This window comes from Heterocephalus glaber, unplaced genomic scaffold (genome assembly GCF_053883595.1).
Source record: "Heterocephalus glaber isolate CG9 unplaced genomic scaffold, H.glaber_assembly_v1.0 deba00000347, whole genome shotgun sequence".
Lineage (NCBI taxonomy): Eukaryota > Metazoa > Chordata > Mammalia > Rodentia > Bathyergidae > Heterocephalus > Heterocephalus glaber.
In genome coordinates this window covers 15,061,013-15,081,562 of record NW_028258143.1, presented here as the reverse complement: position 1 = coordinate 15,081,562, position 20,550 = coordinate 15,061,013, and the positions used below count along the sequence as shown (strand labels likewise).

Genomic DNA, 20,550 nt, shown 5'->3' with positions numbered 1-20,550 from the left:
AAGCTTATTTGTGCCAACTTGATTGTCATCGATGCCATGTAGTTTAGTACAATATATTTCTGAGTACTTGGGTAAGTCACGGAAGCATGACCTTGACATTATTTATGGTTCCTGCCCCTCCCTCTCTGGTATTCATCCTTTGTTCTGCCACCATGAAGTAAATATTTGTGCCATGCTGCACACTTCCACCATAAAGTTTTGATCTTGCAGTCTGCTAACCATGAACTGAATCCTCTGAAAGTTTAAGGCAAATAAAAGATGTCCTCTTTTAAATTGTGGTGTCAGCATATGGATCCCAGCAATGGGAAAGCTAACTAACATAGAAAATTGACAGCGGTGCCACCACCTGCCTCGCAAGCGCAAGGTCCCGAGTTCCATCCCTGGTACCAAAAAAAAAAAAAAAAAGAAAAGAAAATTGATACCAGGCCTGGAGTGATTGCTATGTCTACACCAGACTATGTAGTTCTGAAGCTTTTGGTTGTCTGGGAATTTGTTTGTTTGCTTGCTTACTTTCCTTTTTTTATTAGTCTATGTTTGCTGTACATAATGATTACAGTCATCATCTGGAGTCGGTACATGTACATGACACATCTCAATTCTCTTTACTTTTCCTTTCTCCCATTCTCTCAGAAACTTTTAAAAGTGCTTTGCAGAAGGAGTATCAAAACTTCAGAGATTGTGGGTAGAAAAGTCCTAGAATGTTATAATCAGAGCCTGTTGTGTGATTCTGGTCAGGGCTCAGACCAGAGTGGTGATAGCAGTGCTGACCAATAAGGCCGTGCTCATAAGGTTTGAACTGGGAATGAGGATTGTCTTGTGAGTTGGACTAGCAGCCCATGTTGTCTACATTTTGCACATTTCCTGAAATTCTTCAGGAGGCTGAGTTTAAAATTTACAGAGTAATTGATCTGGTAGAAGAAATTGCAAAGCAGTTCAACAATCAGATGGTGCCATAGTTACCACTGACAGCTTTCAGTCAAATTTATATTGATAACTAAGCAAAAAACAAAGTAGAAAAAAATTGAAATATTTAAAATTTGAATGAAAAGAATCATATATAAACTGTGGCCAAAGGAGATATTGTTGGTAACAAGATTAGTGTCATTAAAAAGAAAACCCTTTGTACAGGAAGAACAAAGATTGCTGAGGGCTCTCAGGATCAGCTATAACCAATCCATTGAAGGTTCAAAGGTTTCCCATTTGAGAGTCACTGGGACCTATATTCAAGAAGGCCCTTCTAGGGAATCTATTGACTGGGATTCATTTCACCATGTTCTACCATCTAGGCACCGAGAAGCTGCTGCAGCCATGATCAAAGGTATCTGCTCACTGCCCACACTGGTGGAAGAAATCTGTGTCACCCACATGATGCTCATTTTACTGATATGCAGAATACAGAAGTTGTGGTGTCAGAAAAACCTCCACCTGGATTTTTAAAGGTAGGCATGGGAGAACAGAAAATGTGCTTCTGAGAGAGCTGGCTGTGAATCTATGAAAATGGAGCCAAAGGTGCAGTGGAGACCCCAGGAAGTCTGAGATTTCACAAGTGTGGTACCTCTCGAGAAAAACTGCAAACAGTGAGTAAAAGCCAGTCCAAGAGAGAGGCTGCCACCATGAAAGCCATAGAGATGGCATGCCCAAGTCCTCTGGAGCTCACATCTCATCACCTAATGGCCCCAATGCCAGACATATAGCTACAGGACTTAATGTTTGCTTTTTTGGCTTTTGGTTTCAGTTTGGTCCTATTGTTTTTCTAGCCCCTCATTCATCCTGTGACATTTTACCATGGGACTACACAACGTGTTTTGTAGAGGTTCACAGCTAGAGTTTTCCTTGTGTCTCAAAGAAACATTGACTTAGAGTTAAGAAAAATGCTGCAACTATCGAGACATTGAAAGAAAGATTACTGCCTTCTAGGTTGTACATGATAGATATAACGTGTTAGGTGGAATCATTAACTGATGTTTATTTGGAGATTAAGTGTGATATAAAGAGATGGTGTAGGGTGTCAGTCGACAAGGGGTGCAATGTGGTTGAGCTTAATCGTGTCTGCTAGACTGCCTTGGAAGCCACCTGTTAGTCACACGCACTTCTGAGTGTGTCAGTCGGTCATGAAGCACGACTTTGGATACTAAAAGGTTCCCTGGCCCCTTCCTTTCTCACATTCTTCTCCTGCTCTACTTCTCAGCAGCCATGAGGCAGAACCATTGCTCTGTCACTCCCTTCTGCCATGACATTTCCGCCTTGGAGCCAGCAGACAATGGACTTAAGTCCTCTAAAACAGTGAGCCAAGAAACCCCATTACTCCTTTAAGTTATAGGTGTCAGATATTTGTCCCAGCGAAGCAAAGCTGACTAATATAGTGGCTCCTTGAAAACTTAAAAAATAGCCTCACCATTTAACTCAGCAGTTCTGCTTCTGGGAATACGTGTAAAAAATGGAAAGTAAGATTTAAATAGATAGTTGTACACAATGTTCACTACAGGCTTATCCACAATAGCCGAAAGGTACAGTCATCATTAATGTCCACTGTGGGCAGAAAGTAAAATGTAGTATAAAAACAATGGAATATAAGTCAGTCTAAAAATGGAATAAAATTATGATATATGGTGCAATATACATGAGTCTTAAAGACATTGTATTTAAGTAAAATAAACCATGCAAAAAATAGTACATTTTGAACTATTTTATTTACATAAAATAACTGAAATACTGAAATTCATAAAGACCAAAATAATAGTAGTTATTAGAGACTGGTGGAGAGAAAACTGAAGGTTATTGTTTAACAAAGAGCTGCTCTTTGAAATAACGAAAAATTATAAAGTAAGATAATTGTGATGATCAATACAAAGATGATACAACAATATAAAAGTACTTCCTGCCACTAAACTATACCCTTACAAATGTTACAATGATAATTTTTGCATTCTTAATTATTTCATAATGAAGTTTTAAATGTGTGGATTGAGTGTGGTGATAAATATGGAGATCTCAAAAAGCTAGGATTAGAGGTCAAATTGGACCCAGCTATTCCACTGCTGGCTATCTTCTCAAAAGATTTAAAAGAATCATACCACAGTGATATATATGCACCCGTGTTTATAGCGGCACAGTTTGTAATAGCTAAAACTTGGAAACAGCCTAATTCCCCATCAACTGGAGACTGGAAAAGGAAGATGTGGGTTTTTTTATAAAATGGAGTACTACTCAACCATAAAGAATGAGAAACTAGAGACTTTTATTGCTAAATGGATGCACACTGAGGACATACTCTTAAGTGAAATAAATGGGACACACGTGTAAATATTGAATATTTTCTCTGGTGTGAGAAACTGAAAGTGTAAATAACAATCAAAATGTATAACAGTCAATGTGAAACAGGAAGAAAAGGTCTAAAGTTAGGGGAGGAGGAAGTGGAAGGAGTAGGGGAAAGGAAAGAAGGGAAGGGGAAAAATATGAGAAAAGGAAAAAATGGAAACAAAATCTTTGCAAATAGGGAGTGGTGGAAGGGTTGAAGGGAGGGCAAGGGAATGGGGAAAAAATAAGAACCAAGATATATCATGTAAAGGTACAAATTCCCAATAATGATGAATGTCATCATATTGTCTACCTAAAATGTACCAATAAATTTCATGGAAAAAAAGAAGTAATTTCATATGCAAATTATGTGAAAGCAGCCTAATCTAATAAACCTGGAACTCTAAATAAAATTTTTAAAAATATATGTGGGGTGAGATAGTTTCTGAGTTCCCTGAATTTAGAAATTCGTTCACTTCTCATGCCCTTTTTTCAAAGTACATTTATTAAGTTGACAGAAATCACTTCATAAATGCCAAATTCCAGTTCCAATGTACATGTAGCTGATTTTAAAAGTAGAACTAAAACATTGTAAATAAATAAGTGCTATTATCTCGGATATGGCTTAAATATTATATCATCTCTCCTTAGAAAAGTGAATATTTTCTTTAAATTCTCCCTTCACTATATTACTACAGAAAATAAACAAATGAACTCTTGAGAAGATGTACACATAAAAAATTAGAAGAGCAGTATATTTTCAGAACTCGATAACATTTTTTTCCAGTAGCAAATTTGAGTGGTATCATTTATGACTATTATTCTTGATCTTATATTAGAGAATTTGACCTCTCTGCAAATGCAAAGGCAACAATATTGCTTGATAATATATCACTATTATAAAAAAAATCCCCAAATATAGGGAAACATGCCAGTGCTCCACGATTTTTCTGAGTACATACTTGTACTAAAATATTAAAACACAATTTTGAATTACACAGTCCCATGAGGTAATATCATAATGTAGACTGAAATAAATTGCAACAAAAGATATTGAAGACAGCTTACAATAGTTTCACATTGTAGAAATACACAAAATATTGAGGTTTGGATGAATAACAAATATTGAACCATATAATAATTGGAAATAAACAGACTTGACAGCAAAATTCATATGTGCTTACACAGAATTGAGGTGATTATCATTTTTTATTAAAAATATCTAAGGATTCCATAATTTTGATTGCATAATAGCACAATTTTTATTTCCTCTCCACAGTTATATAATTCCATGTGATGTTTTTATTTTATCTCACTGGATTTATTTTTTCTTCACTTTACAGTTTTTCTTCTTTATTCATACAAGTAAAGTAAGCATTTTCAGGTTGTGTGACTTTTTCAGAGAAAAAAAGTAATGAATCCATTTTTTAGAAACATAGTGTTCTAAATCTGAAATACATTATGATTTCATGATCATTACCTATTTCAAGAATTTACAGTTATTAGTTACCAGGATTATTGAGGTTAAATAAACCTTCAGTTGGCAAGATTATTTGTGCTGGGTTTTGTATTTGTAACCGAGATATCCATTATTGATTTAGTGTACTGAATATAATATATATTTCTACTTTTTATGTTTACAACTTTTTGCAAAAATTTGAACGCTTATCTTTGGAGGAAAGGTTCTAAGTTGGTTGACAAAAAACACAAAACTAGCCTTAAAAAATAGACTGCTTTTATTGTAGAATTGTGAATTCATATGTAAAAAGTCAAGATAATTTGCAATATGATGATTTGAACATGCAGCTGGAATGAAAATAATATTTGAACTGAGGACTTCCTTTTTTCCATTTTGAAGTATCATCAAATAGTGCTATTAGCAGATTTTTCATAGGATCGTCTAGACCTGACATCAGCCCAAGGAGTGGGTGATACCAAAGGACAGATCACAGTTTTTCCCAGTTTTTGAGTTTTTCCCAGTCTGTTCTCTTTCTTGGTAGCCCAACCTGATGATGTAGGGTGCACTTGTTTCCTCCTTTGACTTGGCCCAAACTTACTCTATAGAGCCTGATTCTTTTCTTACTTTTAATAAAACTTTGCTACTGTTTGCACTTGCCTTGACCAATTCTTTAGTCAAGACAGAAAGAACCTAGAAACCCCCTCCAGAAGACTCCAACATTCCAAAACGTGCTGATGCATTAGGCTTAGCCAGGTAGGAGAAAAGAATTACTACAATTTAATGTGGACAGAACACATTGTTATTGGCTACTAAGCCCTGTGAAAGATGCTTTGATTTTGGACAACAGCACTCCCATCTTCAAGCAAAATCAACAGACATTGAAAGAATAAGCTTTGCAGTGCAGAGGAGGAGGTTTCCTGGCTGCTGCACCACCGACCTCAGTGCAGAGGGAAAGGCTTCCAGGTCACTGAACCAATGCTCCCATACCAGAAGAGGTGAGCTGCCCAGATGCCAGCAGGACAACCCCCACCCCGCCCGTGGAAATGAGAATACAAATAAACACGTCTCAAATCCAGAATTCCAAATCACCTACAGGAACCCCAAAGGGAAACAAGATGGGAAACTCTGATACTCAGCCACCTGGACTCCCTGAACTGGCAACAAAAGAGCATCTGGAAAAAATTAAATCTGAAATAATTTCTCAGATAACAGCAGAGATTGTGCTCACAGAGCAAGATATGATTAATAAATCTAGAGAGGAGCTGAGGAACATGATGGAATCCCGACATAGGAAACAAATGGAATCCATGAAACAGATACAAACAGATTTCCAAGAGATTAAAAACTCCATTGAAAGTCTACACAGCAGAATGAGCCAATGAGAGGACAGAATTTCAGATATAGAAGATAAGATTGCAATTAGTGACCAGGAAAAGAAAAACTGCTTTAAAATTGTAAGGGAACAGGAGAAATTAATCCAGCACCTGCTAGACAATGCAAAGAAGAATAACATAAGACGAGTCAATGAAGAGGAGAGTGCAGATGACATAAAAAATCTTCACAGAAGTAATGGTAGAAAACTTCCCAAGCAGGGGAAAAGAACTTGACACACAGATAAGTGAGGCATAAATGACTCCAACTAGCCTTGATAAAAAAAAAAATCTACACATAGGCGTATAATTGTTAAGATTCCTGAAACCCAACAGAAGAACAAAGTTCTGAAATCAGAGAAAAGAAACAAATCACATACAAAGGAAAGTCCATCAGAATCACAGCAGACTTCTCAATGCAAACCCTCAAGGCAAGAAGAGCTTGGAGTGATGTGTTCAAAGCCCTAAAGGAAAACAGCCTCCAACCCAGACGATGTACCCTGCAAAACTATCTTTCAATATTGATGGAGAAATAAAATACTTTCATGATAAAGAGCACCTCAGGAACTTCATGAATACCAAACCAGCACTCTAAAAAATTTTAGACAATACCCTGGGAAAAGACAATGAGGATCACAACCCCAGGAAGCATAGCAGATTGAATTCATTGGGCATGACAAATTAAACGCAAAGGGGGAGAATTCAACAAAAAGAAAAAGTCTCGACAAGCTTTTTAAAACTTTTATCTTCATCTCCCTAATGAGTATATAATTCAATCTTGTTATTGTTCATGATTAGTATTTTTCTGATTTTAGTGTTGCACACCTTTCCTTGTGCTGTAGTGGCTATTAATCATCTTCTTGTGTCTACATTTTAATTGGGTTGTCTATTAATGAGCTCTAAGAATTCTTTATATATTCTGCTCATAGGTTATATGCATTGTAAATATGGTCAGTTTAAGGACTATTTTTCATTTTAACGATGCCATTTAAAGTTCTAAATTTTGATGGAATCTCATTTATCCATTTTTTTCTTTTACACATCATGTTTTTTGTATCCTAGGAAGTTCTTGTTACCCTAAATTCATAAACATTTACCCTTATAATTTCTTCTTAAAGTTTTATACATTTAGGCTTTCATATTTAGGTTCATAGATCCCTTCAAGTTATTTTCATGTATGGAAAAAAAGGGTTGAGATTAATTTTTAATATACGGATACCAGGTATTCTAGTGCCATTTGCTAAAGACACTATCTTTTCCTCGGCTTTTGAATTGAGTTTATATTCTTTAAAATGTTAATGTTAAATAATTTTTCAAAACTCAGTGGACCATATATGTGTGGTTCTATTTCTAGATTCTCTGTTTTATTCAAATGATCTATATGTCTTTCCTTACACCAACACTGCCTTGATTACTGTAGCTTTAGAGGAAGTCTTAAAATTAGGTGCTAAATGTCTTTCAACAGTTTTTTTTTTCTTTTTTTTACTTTTCTAGGTCCTTTGTACTCCTACATAACTTTTAAATTTCAATATCCAATTCATTTATAGCAAGTATACACAGACCTGAATTTTTATATATACCTTGTGTTTTCTAATCTGGATAAATTCAAATACAAGTTCTCAGGGCTTCTAGAGATTTCTTAATATTTTCTCTGTAGATGATCATTTCATCTACATATAAAGATTTTGCTTCTACCTTGCCAATCCTATCCTAATTGTGTCATTTTATTGCCAGAATATTTTGGTTTGGGGCATGTTTCAAAGTTTAATGGACAGATGAACAGCAAGCATATCTGCCCTTGTTCCCCACCTTAAGGAGAAAGCATTGTATCGTCTCCATTCATAAAAGGCATTCTCGCTGGAAGTATGGAGTACATGTCTTTAACCTGTTGAGAAATTTCTGTTCTACTTCTAGTCTCCTGATAGCTTTTACCATGAACAGCTGTAGAATTTAGTCCAATACTTTTTCTCCAACTAGTGACAGGATCATATGGCTTTTTCCTTTCCTCTGTTAAAATGATGACTTTTGGGGGTGAATCTTCCAATGCTGAACCAACACTGGCATCCCTATAATAAAACCACTTTCTACATCCTGCCAGATCTGACTTCTAATAGTTTGTTTTGTTAAACAAATTTCTATCTATGTTCATACTTTTTTCTTCTATTATCTTTATCCAGTTTTAGGATTAGCACAATGTTGATTTCCTAAAGTGAGGGGGGAAGTATTCTTTTTTTCCTTTTCTGCTTTAAATGTTTGATATAATTTATCAGTTAAAATGTATACCAGCTTGTTGTTGTCATATAGGTAGGTTTTCAAGCTAGGAATATACTTTCTCTAATAGGTGCTATTCAAATTTTATATTTCCTCCAGAGTTAGTTTCATTAATTTGTCTTCTAGTACTTCTTAAAAGTTGCCAAATTTATTTCAAAACAGATTTTTTGTAATATGCTTTCTATATCCTTTTAAATCCTGTAAAACCTGTGGTAATGTCTCCTAGATCTTGATATTATAATTTAAAAAACATATAATTGATATTGTGTAATAGGATGCAAAGGTATAAAAGAGCAGGAGAAATGGGAAGGGCAGGGGAAAGGAAAGAAAGGAAAAGAAAAAATATGAGAAATGGAAAAAAATGGAAACAAAATCTTTGCAAATAGGGAAGGGTGGAAGAGGTGAAGGGAAGGCAGGGGAAGGGGAAAAAATAAAAACTAAGATACTCATATAATGGTACAAGATCCAAATGATGTATGTAAATGTATTTTATACCTAAAATGTACCAATAAACTTAATGGGGGGGGGAAAGAAATAAGATACTCTCATGACAAAGAGCACCTTAGGAACTTCATGAATACCAAACCGGCACTCCAAAAAATTTTAAACAATATCCTAGGAAAAGACAACAAGGATCACAACTCCAGGAATCACAGCAGGATGAATCTGTTGGGTGTGACAAGAAATTAAATGAAAAGGGGGAGAATCCAACAAATAGAAAAAGTCATGACAAGGATAAGTCAATACATATAAGGTATAACCATCAATGTTAATGGTCTCAATTCACCAATCAAAAGAAGTAGACTGGCAGAATTGGTCAAGAAGTAAGACCCAACAATATGCTGCATACAAGAAACACACTTAATTCAAAAAGAAACTCATAGATTAAAAGTTAAAGGGTAGAAAACAATACTCCATGTGACAGGAATCCCAAAAGAAAGCAGGAGTAACTATCCTCTTTGCAGATCAAGTGGATTTTAAACCAACACTGATTAAGAGAGAAGAAAAAGGACATTATATCCTTGTAAAGGGAATAATCCAAGAGGAAGAGATGACAATCATAAACATATATGCACCAAACACTAGTGTGCCCAACTATATTAAACAAATACTAAAGGCCATGAAAAATCAAATAGGCACTAATACAGTAGTAGCAGAGGAAATCAATACCCCACAGTCACAAATAGATCAACTAGACAAAAATTAAGCAATGAAATACTAGAACTCAAATTCTTGAACAAATGAACTTAACAGATGTTTACAGAGTGTTCCACCCCACAAAATCAGAAAACAGATTCATTTCAGCTGCACAGGGGTTGTTCTCCAAAATACATCATATACTCTCTCGTAGAAAATGTTTAAGTAAGTGCAAAGGAATTGAAGTTGTCCCCTGCATATTACCAGACCATAGAGTGATGAAATTGGAGATCAATAGCAAAAGAAACCTCAAGAATTTCATAAACACATGGAAACTGAACAACACACTTCTGAATAACCAATGAGTAACAGAGGAAATTAAAGAAGACAGCAGACAGTTCCTTCAATTAAATGACGATGACAATGCACCACATCGGAATCTATGGGACACAATGAAAGCAGTCTTACGAGGGAAACTCATAGCACTGCATACGCATATTAGGAAAACAGAATGAACACAATTAAACAACCTGATGCTGAACCTCAAGCTTCTAGAAAAAGAAGAGCAGGACAACCCCAGAGCTCATACAAGGGAGGAAATTATACAGATCAGAGGAGAAATCAATGCAATGGAGACTAAGAGAACGATACAAAAAATCAATGAAGCCAAGAGTTGGTTCTTTGAAAGAATCAACAAAATTGACAAACCCTTAGCCAACCTTGTCAGAAAAAGGAAAGAAAAGGCCCAAATCCATGCAATTAGGAATGAAAAGGGTGAAATTACAAGAGACTCAGCAGATATCCAGAGGATCATCAATACCTACTTCCAGAACCTATATGCCCATAAGATGGACAACGCAGAAGAAATGGACAGATTCCTAGATACATATGAATTACCAAACTTGAACGAAGAAGATCTAAAAACTCTGAATAACCCAATATCAACCAATGAAATTGAAAATGTAATTAAAAACTTATCGACTAAGAAAAGCCCAGACCCTGATGGCTTCACTGCTGAATTCTACAAGACATTTAGAGAGGACCTGCTGCCACTACTGTTTAAACTCTTCAATGAAATTGAAAGGGAAGCAATACTCCCAAATTCATTCCTGGAAGCAAGCATCACCTTGATCCCCAAAGCAGAGAAACACCCAACTGAAAGAGAGAACACTAGGCCAATCTCACTAATGAACATAGATGCAAAAATCCTTAATAAGATACTGGCAAATAGAATGCAGAAGATCATCAAGAAGATCATACACCCTGATCAAGTGGGATTCATCCCAGGGATGCAGGGATGGTTCAATATACGAAAATCAATTAATGTAATACACTATATCAATAGAGCCAAGGACAAAAACCATATGATTATCTCCATAGACGCAGAAAAAGCATTTGACAAAATCCAACACGCATGTATGATAAAAACCCTACAAAAAATTGGAATAGATGGTCTCTACCTCAAATTGATAGAAGTCATCTATGAAAAACCAACAGCCAATATCATACTAAATGGTCAAAAACTGAAATCCTTCACACTCAAATCAGGAACAAGACAAGGATGTCCACTATTACCACTCTTGTTCAATATAGTTCTGGAAACATTAGCCATGGCAATTAGAAAAGAGAAAGAAATAAAAGGAATAAAGATAGGAAATGAAGAAGTCAAATTGTCATTATGTGCAGGTGACATGATCCTGTATATAGAAGACCCCAAGACTCCACCAAAAGTCTTCTAGACTTAATAACCAAAATCAGTAGACTAGCTCGATACAAGGTCAACACAAAAACATCAATAGCTTTCCTCTACACAAATGACATACTCACCGAGAGAGAAAGAGGGCAAATAATTCCTTTCACAATAGCATCCAAAAAACTGAAATACCTAGGAAACATCCAGCAAAAGAAATCAAAGACCTTTTTTTCTGAAAACTATAGCACTCTGAAATGAGATTGAAGATGATATCAGAAAATGGACAGACATCCCCTGCTCCTGGGTAGGAAGGAGTAATATAGTGAAAATGGCCATACTTCCAAAACTGCTATATAGATTCAATGCAATTCCAATTGAGATCCCAGCAGCATACTTCATAGACCTTGAGAAAACAATCCAAAAATTCATTTGGAACAAGAAGAGACCCAGAATAGCAAAAGCAATTCTAGGTAACAGAGACATAGCAGGGGGTATCACAATCCCCAACCTGCAACTATACTACAAAGCTACTGTGATAAAAACAGCATGGCACTAGCAAACAGACTTGAGGACCAGTGGAACAGATTAGAAGATACAGAAATAATGCTAGACACACTCAGCCATCTCATCTTTGATAAAGGAGCCAAACACCCTCACTGGAGGAAAGATAGCCTCTTTAATAAATGGTGCTGGAAAAATTGGGCTTCAACTTGCCAAAGATTAAAACTAGACCTGTATCTCTCATCATGCACTAAACTAAAATCAAAATGGATTAAAGATCTAAATATTAAAATAGAAACTCTGAACCAGTTGGAACAGAGGTTAGGTAGAACCCTTGAAGACATTGGTGTAGGAAAAGATTTTATGAAGAAAATCTCAGTTGCCTGTGAACTAGCACAAACAATCAACAAGTGGGATCTCTTCTTATTAAAAGGCTTCTGCACAGCAAGAGAAACCACCAGCAGTGTGAAGAGACAACCCACAATGTGGGAAAAAATCTTCACCTGCTCTTCCTCAGATAAACGTCTACTATCTCGAATCTATAAAGAACTTAAAAAGATCAGACCTCCCAAATTTAAAGATCCAATCCGAAAATAAGCATCTGAAATGAACAGATATTTCTCAGACAAAGAAGTAGAAATAGCAAATAAATACATGAAAAAATGTTCAACATCACTGGTCATTTGAGAGATGCAAATGAAAACAATGCTGAGATTCCACTTCACTCCAGAAAGATGGCTGCTATCATGAAATCAACCAATAACAAATGCTGGCGGGGCTGTGGGGAAAGAGCAACCCTGCTCCATTGTTGGTGGGAGTGTAGACTGGTGCAAGCACTGTGGAAATCAGTATGGAGCTACCTCAAAGAACTAGGACTGGAAGTCTCATTTGACCCCGCTATTCCACTGCTGGAGATCTTCCCCAAAGAATTAAAAGAATCATAGCACAGTGATATATGTGCGCCCGTTTGCATAGCAGCACAGTTTGTAATAGCTAAAACTTGGAAACAGCCCAAATGCCCATCAACTGGAGACTGGATAAAGAAAATGTGGTTTTTTTTATAAAATGGAGTACTACTCAGCCATAAAAAATGAGAAATTCGAGACATTTATGGCTAAGTGGATGCACATTGAGGCAATACTCTTAAGTGAAATAAATAGGACACACATGAATAAATTCCAAATAGTTTCTCTGGTGTGAGAAACTGAAAGTGTAAATAAGGACTAAATGTATAATAGGTAATGTGAAATAGGAAGAAAAGGGGCAAAGGGGAAGGAAGTGGGAGGGCTAGAGAAAAGGATAGAAGGGAATGGGATTAATATGAGAAAATGGAAAAATAGGAACAAAATCTTTGTAAATAGGGAGGAATGGAGGGGTTGAAGGGAGGGCTGGGCAAGGGTGGAAAATAAGAACCAAGAGAGACTATGTAAAGGTGCAAATTTCCAATGACGAATGTCATTATATTGTATACCTGAAATGTACCAATGATTAGAATGAATAATTGATAATGCAACATAGGAAGAAAAGGTCCAAAGTGCTAGGGGTATTGGGAGGGGCAAGGGAAAGGAAAGAAGGGAAAGGAAAAATGATGAGAAATGGAAAAAATGGAAACAAAGTCCTTGTAAATAGGGAAGGGTGGAGGGGGTGAACGGAGGGCTAGGAATGGGGAAAAAATAAGAACCAAGATGCATTATGTAACGGTACAATTCCCAATGAGAAATGTAATTGTGTTATATACCTACATTGTACCAATAAAATAATTTAATAAATAAAGAAACGTGTAGAAAATCAGTATTTTTCAACATTAAGTTTTGAAAATTCTCGACTAATGGCATAATCTAATTATAAAATTATTATATTTTGATATTAACCTCTTTTATTTCAGGTGATACCATAAGGCTGCATATACATAGATCCACAAGCAGAAACATATGAAAATAAACTCATCTGAATGGTTTGCAGTATCTTCTTAAGTGCAACAATTAAGGGGAAAACATTAGAAAAAGTGTTAAACACTAAGAAATGAAGAACAGAATTATTATGTAAACATCTGAATTAATATGCTTTAATATACCAAATTATTTAATCCAAAATGTAAGTGTGTTTAATATTCAGGAAGGTGAAATTATTCATTAGATGGTGTATTTTTACCTACGTTGAAATTGGTTGTTGTTATGAAAATCAGCCTGTTCAGCTATCAAGTATTTCTGAATTTCATTCCCTTAGTTGTAAAATAGAGGCATGCCTTACATTTTTATAGCTGTCCTCATGACTACCATTATTTTTGTTTCTGTGACCTTTCCCTTTGGATTGTTTATTTGGCCTTCTTATAATGAATTTTCTTTTTACATTTCCAATTGTACTCCAACTATTTGTGCTGTTCATTTGAATTTTCAATTCTGATGTTGTCTGCAGACCTTGCATATATTTCCACTTCAGTTTCATCACAGTTTGTGTTCTTCATATTGTATAAGAGACAAAATAGGATATTAAAGATGACATGGTTATTTATCACCAATTTTACTAGACTTTGGACTATTTAATATATACAAAAACATAAAAAAGGCCAGAGACTGACACATTACAGTTTTTTAATATAATGATAATTGCATTGCATCAAGATTTCATACATGGTAAAATATGGACCTTATAATGATCACAATTTTCCAAATTAATGTACTTGCTACATGTTAAGGTCAAAATATAAGTTAAAGATTTATTTATTTTTTTTAAATTTATATTAAATGCTTTATTTAAAGGCAGTAACATGAAAAAAGAACACAACACAGATTACATTATGATGACCAAGGCAGTGTTCTACATGACAGAAATCAAAACAAAACAAATTTATACAGTAAATATATCAGTGTTGAACACAGTACTTGAAATTTAACCTGCATATGCATAAAATGATCGGACTACAGGATTATGCAAAGTAAATCTTTTTAGAACACCAGAATGTCAACCATTCTAACTATAAAGTGACTTATTCCCCTAAAGAGTATTTTGAGACAATTTCTATATGACATGAAAAGAGCTGACATAACACTTAAATACTACAAAAAATAGTTGAAAACATATCTGTTATGCAGTTCTCTATAAAATATACAGTTAATCTTATTACTTAAAAAATTGAAAAGCAAAGGACCACCCTGAATAATGGTGAAAATCTCAAGAAAGAAAAATGCTCATCATTTCGATATCATTGGCAGAAAACTGGTAAGATTTTGTTGAGGGGAATAAGGAAGGTATCTAATGAAGTCATTCATGTAAAATTTGTTCAAAAATGTTCATAAAGTTGTAAATTTCTGCTTGTAATATCTTAAAATATTATACCATGAACACACTTTCTACTATTTAACTGGAGGAGAAAAGAATATCTTGAAGAAAGTGTTTCTCCAAATGACGTTCAAAAGTCCAAAAGAGTTCAAATGTGGGCTCAGTAATAAACATGGTGAACAAACACCCTGGGTGATTATTGTACACTCTGAAATGCCCTACAGAAAAGAGCAACACTTAAAAGCAAGATCCTAAACATATTTCTGACATGTTAGAATTCTCTGTAAGTTTATGTTGTGAATAGTGTTTTTTGTTTTAAAACAAGTTCCAGGAATTAAGAGAAACATACATGCCTCAGAAATGAACACATGAATGCCTATAAACATTTTCCCTTGATGTTTTCATTAGTTTCAAACTAAATTATATGAAGAAAAGATAATACATGAGTACAAGCTTTCGAAACGTAATATTTCTCATGAAATGGGGCATCTAAAAATGGTTAAAAGATAATTTCTGAAATGTTTACAAATTTTAAATCATTCTGGATTTAAAACTAGATCATTAACTAAAATTAGGATGCTATGTATCATCTTTCTGTTTTAGTATCATTTTTATGCCAAGGATGTGAAAGGTAACCATCATCATCTAAATGCAAATAAATTATAATGGTACAATCAGTTTAATTTAATTTTAGTTAATGATTTAGTTTTAAATTTAGAACAATTTAAAATTTATAAACATTTAATGTCTTTTAATCTTCTTCAGATGCCCCATTTAATGAGAACTCTTGCCTTTCCAAAGCTTGTAGTCATATATTGTATTTTCTTCATATAAAAAAGACACAAGTATATGTGTTTTTATTCACAATTGTTGATATTTTTTAGATTTTCCTGAAGACTACACAAACTGACCCCAAAAGATGGTCAGTTTCAAAAGTGTGGTTGGAGAGAAACTAGCATAGGTAAGATATTTTACTGAAAAGACAAACTGTTTTCTTGTATCATAAGAAAAAGAAAAAATATTAGGCATTATGTCCCACTCAACAAATGGAGTGCATATACAAGTGTGGTTAACAAGTGATTGGCTCATTGTTATTTAAATCAGTTCATAAAAATCTAATCTATGAACAAAAAACTCCACATTCTCTACTATAGACTATAAGAATCAAGTATTAGATCTAAATATAGCTTCAAAACAATAAATTAAAATTAGCTTCCAGACATCCCTGAAATGGTTAATTCTATCTAGGCTGGTAACAAGTTATTCCAAGCATTAAATGGCAAAATAAGCAAAATGTACAGTTGAAAAATGGGGATCAAACTACTTCTTCATACATCGTAAGATGATTGATATACTCAAAACCTGCAAATTCATATCCATCAAACTCCCGCACAACATGATTATCATCTGGGGTGAGCTGGACAGGTTCATTAGTAAATTCAGGATCAAAGTTGTCCAAACTAAATTGCTCAGAGATATTTGGTTTAAAGGGAGGCGCCACCTGCTTTTGTTCCATCATGTCCCAGTCCACATTTTGAAAGAATGGATGCTCTTGAATATAACCAAAGCCTCTGTGAGGATGACAACCCAGTTGTTCTTTTGTGTCCCTGTTCAGAAAACCCTCTAGGATACTTGCAGCTTGTACAGACAGATAACGAGGTATGAAAATGTCTCTTTCCAAAATTACTTGGAAGAGATTCTCAATTGAGTCTTCATAAGGGTTATCAGAGCTCTCATCAAGATGGAATGGAAACTCTCTGGTCATCATCATATACATCAGTACTCCAAGAGCCCATCAGTCCACACTGAAACTGTAATCTTCCTTTCTTATAATTTCTGGAGCCACGAAATGAGGAGTGCCACAGAAAGAGTGGGTCATGTCTCCTGGCTGTAAGCCTTCCTTACACAAGCAATAATCGATGAGTTTAATGTGCCCTTCTGAGTCCAATAATACATTTTCCAATTTTAAATTTCTGTGAAGTATTCCTTGATGATGAAAATAGTTGACTGCTAAACCGATTTCTGCAGAGTAAAACTTGGCATGTTCTTCAGGAAGCATTCTTTGTTGCTGCACATGAAACAGTAGATCTCCCCCACTGACATAGTCTAGAACAAGGAACAGTCTGCTTTCTGTCTGGAAGCAAGCATGCAGTGCAACTAAAAAGGACAATTCGATGTCTGCTGTAGAATGCACCTCTCTCTCTGTACCCAATGAATGTAGAAACACTCTTTTTTCACTGCTTTCATTGCATACATACGATTTGATTTTTTCAGTTGGACTAACAGTACTTTCCCATAACTTCCTCTGCCAATCACTTGGAGCAAATCAAAGTCCTCCAGACCTAAACCAGATGAAGCTTTGCCACTTTCCCTGGTGTTCCCTGCCTCATTCTCTTCATCATCTTATTCTAAAGCCTCATGAGTTGAAAGGTTATGTGGGATAGCTGTGTGTGCAGGGTCTGAAGCCATGGATGATGGATCGACTGGCACCATGGGCTCTGATGATAAAGAATGCTGCCCACATTCAATTGTGACAAGTTTGTGGCACTTCTTGTGAACCGAGAGTTTATAGTTGGTGCACTTATACACCTGGCAGCCAAGTTCCCCTACACAGTCTGTGCAGACAGCCCAGTGAGCTCTCCTGCTGAAGTGTTTAGCCTGAAAAGTGTGGCCATTTGGATAATACAGCTTTTCCCAGCAGCCTGCAGCTCTGTGGTGCATGGATTTCTCTTCTCCTGGACAAGGCACTTTAGGATGTTCTGGTATACAAGGCAATGAATGAATTAAGAGCTCAGAATCTTTCTTTAGCTCAGAAAGCCTAATGGTCTCTTCTAACTCCAACTGAGGTGACACAGTACATGAGTCTCCTTCCTCCTCTACTCAGTGTGTGGTGAAAATCTGTTTATTGTCCAAACACCACATATCTTGATCTTTATCACACAGGCCATCAAAGGGGATGGAATTCTCAAGAGATCTTGTCATGATGTCTCTTCTCAAAATCAGGGCCGATCAGGTAGAGGTGTGGGTGGTGGAGGTGCCTGGGAAGAAGGATCATAGAAGGGTTGGCTGCCCAGGGAAACAGGCAGGCAGGGCTCAGAGAACAAGAGCGGCCTGACTGCCTGCAGGGACTACACTGGCTGGAATTCTGCAAGGCTTTCTGTGAAGTTGTTTCCAATAGTGCCGACCAGGCCTGGACGGATGTACACCAGGCTTCTCAGTGTCTCTTGGGGGCCAATGGCTGTGACTTCAGTCTGACCTCCTGGACTTTGATTCTCTAGGTTTCTGCACTTGGCTCTGGGGAGGACTTCCCAGAGCTACTGGGTGTTTCTGGGCCTGGTGATGCTTGCCCCATGCTCTTCCCAGTTTTTGTGCCATTGGTATTTGGGCTTAGGGAGACTTCACTGGGGTACCTTGATTTTGGTAGGTCACTGGTGGTCACTCCCGGGGAGACAATCCCTGGGGTGTCTGTGACAGTTGTGTGGTGCTGCAGCATGGCCTACGGCATCTGGATGGAGTCAGCCATCTTCTTAATCTTCCACAGATACTTTCTCTACCTGGGGTCCTGAGGCTGTGGCCTCTCAAAGTGGAGAAGCAGCTCAGCAAGTTCACTGTTGACTGTCTCTGGCCAAGTGAGCTTGGGAGATGGCTGTTACTAGATTGTGACACCCATTAACAAGGGTTCCAAGTTCTGTTTGGAGATGTGGCCAAGGAAGTGAGCTCATGTCTTGGGGTTCCATATCCTGAGTCTCCACATAATAGAAAGGCCTATAGCCCATAGGGATAGAGACCCACAGGCAGGGAGAGATGAGCCCCTCCCCAAAGGAGTTCAGATAGTTGGCAGAACAGGCTTAACCACCCATAAGAAGCTGACAGTCTGCTGAAGTTGCACCTCCTCTTCACGCTGTACCCTGCAAAGATGGGTTTGCTACGATCAAAAGGAAAAAGAACCTTGGCCCTAAGATGTAAAGGGCCCCTGAAAAGACCCTTTCCTGTTGTCCCTAGTAATGAACTAAGTTAATCATTAACCAATCAAGTAGGGCTGCTCTCAGCCCAGAGGCAGGATAGGCCCCCAAATACTATGAAACCAGCATCTTGAGCCCCCTTCAATGGTGGCTCCATTTTGGGCACCCCTGCCTGTCTCTCTGAGAGAAGGCAGCTGTACTCTTGTATGCTTGCTGAAGAAAAGTACAACTTTGCCTCTATGCTTTCGGTCTCTATGTGATTCTTCCACAACGTTCTGCATCCTTGGGAGAGTCAGGCCTGGGACTGTGAGGACTCTCTCCCTGTCTTAGCCCATGACAGCCATTTTTTTCTTCATACTAAATAAATCAGTGGCCAATTATTTTGTTATTTTTATCTAAGTATCTATGAATATTTTTTTCTATTTCTCATCTATCTGTTAGTTTTTCACTTTTGCATTACTGGGGCTTGTACTCTTCATCTCTTCAGTGAACTATATCCTCAGACATTTTACTCCAGATACCCACTAAGGGTCTCACTAACTCCCCAGATTGGTCTGGCTGGACTCCACCATGTGACCTTCTTACCTCAGCTGTCCAGAGTGCTGGGACTGCAGTCACACACCATCCTGCCTGATTCAGTGTGCAACTACAGTGGTCTGGTGTGCCTTTATTGCAGAGATTTTCTTCACTTTTCCAATGGGCTTCCATTTTCATCAAGGAGCCTGAGAGAGGCACTCTTTCTGTTTCTCACAGCTGCTCTATCTTCTGGAGCTCAGAACAATGTCCTTTATGACCCCCTGGGCCTCTGTGCTGTGGATCCAAATACTGTCTCAGTGCAGCCACCAGGGTGGGGGGAGAGTGGTGCTGCTGGCACCTGAGCAGCTCACCTCCTCGGCACTGGTGGGGGGGGGGGCTCTGCTCCTCCAGATTTTTGCTGTTTTGCACTGTGAAGTGCATCTGAGGATTTTATGTGGCTATGGTGTCCCTGAGCCTACTCTAGAAAGTTGTATAACAAATTTCTTCTATGTGAGGGTCAAACTGATACCAGCAATGTTGGGCTATTAAAATCTTGATTTCAGGATCTGCAAAGAGGTGAACCTGAAGATGACAGCTTGTACAGGATAGTCCCCTTTGGAGCACTGCTTGTTTACCCTTCATAACTGTGTGGCCAGCTGGGAGCAGCAGTGTTTATCAGTAAGAGAGTACCAGCTCATGTGTTGCCAGCAAATTGTTAACTGCTTCCAGATGTGGTGGAGGATGCTTGTAATCCCAGCACTGGGAGACTGAGGATATGCATTTGAAGTCAGCCTCAGGTACACACTATATTCAAGGCCAGCCCGAAATACATAGCGAGGTCCTGTGCATGGGGCTGGTGTGGCTTCCACATCTCCACAACAGGGGATCTCTGATGTCCAAGAGGAGGCAGGATAGTTCCTTGTCCTCCCCTCATTCCCAGATCCTGATGTCTTCACAGAAATCAGCATCCTGGTTCAATTATCACTGCATAACGAACCATCTCAGTATATGAAGACTTCAAATATCTTCAATATTAAGGACCATGAGTCTGGTTGCAACATGGCT

The 20,550-nt window shown here is 37.2% G+C and overlaps 1 protein-coding gene across 26 annotated transcripts in view; it reads right to left on the bottom strand.

The window, feature by feature from the left end:
* LOC147829866 (uncharacterized) overlaps positions 1-20,550 on the bottom strand; it is a 96,588-nt gene that overhangs the window by 46,256 nt on the left and 29,782 nt on the right. For 8 of the 26 annotated variants that reach the window (XR_015445381.1, XR_015445382.1, XM_087196009.1 and 5 more), the window contains one exon: positions 2,083-20,550. This exon is cut by the window's right edge. The exons of 17 other annotated variants lie outside the window; for them this stretch is intronic. The gene's annotated coding sequence lies outside the window, so the exon portion shown is untranslated. Of the gene's footprint in view, positions 1-2,082 lie in introns of those variants that run through there. One more of the 26 variants, XR_015445421.1, reaches the window with a different exon arrangement.